The sequence below is a fragment of the Nicotiana sylvestris genome, chromosome 8 (assembly GCF_000393655.2).
Source record: "Nicotiana sylvestris chromosome 8, ASM39365v2, whole genome shotgun sequence".
Taxonomy (NCBI): domain Eukaryota; kingdom Viridiplantae; phylum Streptophyta; class Magnoliopsida; order Solanales; family Solanaceae; genus Nicotiana; species Nicotiana sylvestris.
This window is the reverse complement of record NC_091064.1, coordinates 60,064,234-60,067,620: the sequence shown is the minus strand read 5'-3', so window position 1 is coordinate 60,067,620 and position 3,387 is coordinate 60,064,234.

Below are 3,387 nucleotides of genomic sequence, written 5' to 3'. Positions count from 1 at the left end.
GTAAGTTTGGATAACTCTGTAAATCATGAAATAATTATAATGTCATGCATATGCGTATGAATGTCATATGGTGTATAGGTACATGTTCCATAACATCATCAGGCCTCTGAGGGCATTCCGTCATATCATATTGACCACTGTGGGAAAAATCACCAACGTATACCAGCTGATCAGGTGGTGGTGCATATATAATGCCATAACCTTTTCCCATATCTCATATACATATATACACGTATATAACGACATCTGGTCATGGATCAATGTACATGAATGCAATGCATGAGAAGTACGTCAATAAAATTTTTTGGAATGTCATATGACCATTATGCCTTCGAGTAATATCATGAAGTAAACCTTTTTTCAACTTACGTATTTTTCTGAGACTCATGAATAGATGATAGAATAATATGACACATGAAAATTCAAGAACATAATACTTCTATGAATAGAGTCATTTATGGAAGTTGTGCATTTTCTCGTTTCATTTGTGTCGTATAGATCATGCCAAAAGAAAGAAGGGATAGCCTTAACATACCTGAACCGATTCTCTTGACAATCCTTTTAACACCGTTGATTGCGACAATGCATTACAGTGGATCGATGTTGGGAAGAAACTGTATGATATTCTTTGAGAAAGATTGCACCGTACTCCCTTCGAATCGCAAAACCTCGTTGCTATAACATCACGTAGTCTCGTATGATCTTTTGTAGCAAAGTGTAACGACCCGACCAGTCATTTTGAACTTTTGCACTTTGATCGCCAGTTCCCGGGCATGACTTGCCCCGTGTAACGTATTATGACTGATGTAGATCGTTGTTTTTGGTTTTCTGGAAAAATTGGAATGAATTTGAAGGAACAGTTTCAGTTGAAAGCTTTGAATTTGAAAGGTTTGACTAAGAGTTGACTTATTTGTATATGATCTCGGATCAGAAATTTTAAGATTTGTATAGCTTCGTTGGGTGATTTATGACTTAAGAGCGCGATCGGAATGCATTTTGGAAGTCCGTGGAAGGATTTGGCTTGAATTGGCAAAGTTAATATTTTGGCGAATTCCGGTTGATAGGTGATATTTTGATCCGAGGGTCGGAATGAAATTCCGAGAGTTGCTGTAGCTTTTTTATGTCATTTGTGATGTGTGTGCAAAATTTCAGGTCATTTGGACGTCGTTTGGTCGACTTTTTGATTGAATTCGGATTTCGGAAGTTTTGAAATTCTTAGGCTTGAATCTGAGGGTGATTTGATGTTTTGATGTTGTTTTGAGCGTTCCGAAGGTTGGAACAAGTTTTAATTATGTTATGGGGTGTGTTGGCATGTTTGGTCGGGGTCCCCTGAGTCTCGGATAAGTTTTAAAAGAGTTTTTGGAAGATTTTGTCATTTTGAGCATAAGCATGTAATGATCCTAATATCCATTTTTAGTTCTAGAGATTGAAATTTGATTTCGAGACTTCCGGAATTTTGATAATGAATTATAGGACTGATCTGGAAAGTTTGGTCTAATTTCATCAAGTCGCGATTGGGTTTTTGATACGAACATGAGTTAATTGTTTAACGAGCGAAATGGGTATTGAACTGAGCAAATGAGCTCCGAATTGAGTTTCGACTGAAGGGATATGTTTGTATTATTATTTGTGACTCATAGGAATAAGAATCATCGAATTCCGAGTTCGTATGATGGAGTTAGAGCCTTTTTTAGTAAAAAGAAAAACTGCTGCAATTTTCTGGGCAGTTTCTGCATTTTTCGCACGTGTGAATAGTGACCTCACCTGCATGAACAGTACCGTGTACATACCCCATGAACAGTACCGTGAATAGTACCCCCGTGTACAGTACCCCCATGAACAGTTGTGAACAGTGTGAACAGTACCGGACAAAATGTTAAGTTTTGGAAAATGGGACGAATCCCATTTTCCATTTTTACCAAATTGGAGCTCGGGGAAATGCGATTTTCAGAAGATTTTCAGAGAAAACAATGGGGTAAGGGTTCTTAACTTAATTTTGGTTAGATTACCCGAATCTATTACTAGTTTTGGTATTTAATTGGTGATTTTAGTTGGAAAAAAAAACCCTCTTGGTTTAATTTGAAGATTTGAGGGTCGAGTTGATGTCGGATTTTAGTAAAATTGGTATGGTTGGACTCGTGGTTGGATGAGGTTTCATATTCCATAATATTTGTCGGGTTCCGAGATGTGGGTCCCATGTGTTACAACCCATATCCACACGCGTTAGTTCATGCCATATATTAGTTAACATAAATCCAAGAAGGAATTACCTTTGAGATGATAAGAAGTTAATCCTATTGGTCTTAAGTGATACAAGGGTGTATAAGGGTGATTAACAAGTATTAGAAGTTAAACGAATCAAGGATGTTGTAACTCGTATTTTCAGGTAAACCTAGAGGTTCTTAATACACTCAAGAGGTCATGTATTAAGGTATTTGAATCATATAATATCCGTATCATAAGTCTTGAAGTCAAACGAGTTATGAAACAAAAGTCGACAAACGTTGTCGCAACTTAGGTTCATAATTTTACTTAAACATTAGGTTAAATGTTTCTAAGCTTTTCTCCTAATTTACAAGGAATTACGGGGTGATCTACCCACCAAATTAAAGATCTATGATTCTAGTTTCCAATGCATTAAACCGCTTGTCAATACAATCTCAGAGTATAGAGATATTCATATTTTCGCAAGCCTGTGCAGATTGGTAGATGACAAGTAGGTGCATCACCTACTTGCCAAAATGATAGGACAAAATTAAAAGACCTAAGTCGGACAAGAGAGTACTTTTAAGGGGTTATGAACTCAGTTATTTCATCCATATTTCAAACCCTCAAAACCAAAGTTAACCCCTGCAACTCCTCCCCAAAAATCCCACACAAACCCTAATCGATTTTCCTTCTCTTTCAAGTTCTATTTGAAGGTAAAACATAGAGTTTGAAGAACCAAGGGAAGGGTTGAGTTATCCAACAAGTAAGGTAATTTAATGCCATCTTTCATACATTTTTCTCTACTGTGAATTCATGGTAATTCGTTCTATACATGTAAGAACTCACGGGACGGTGATCGGAAGCCGTGAGTTCGAGTTATTCACTTGTAGCGGACTGTTTTGTGGACTATTTTGTGTTGCTATTGGGCTGCATGTTTTACTACTATTTTGTGGAGTTTTGGAGGTGGAAGGGTGTGGAGAAACACCATATATATGTAGGGTTGTGGGCTGATAGTTATTCGTAATATTTCCGGGTCGTTTGACACGACTACGGTGGTCGTCGTATGTATGATGTAATTAGGTTATGCGTGGACTATTTTGGGAGGCTCAATATGTTTATTATTGATGTTGTTTGGGCTGTTTGGTGATTGTTTTGAATGGTGTGAAGTCATATATATAG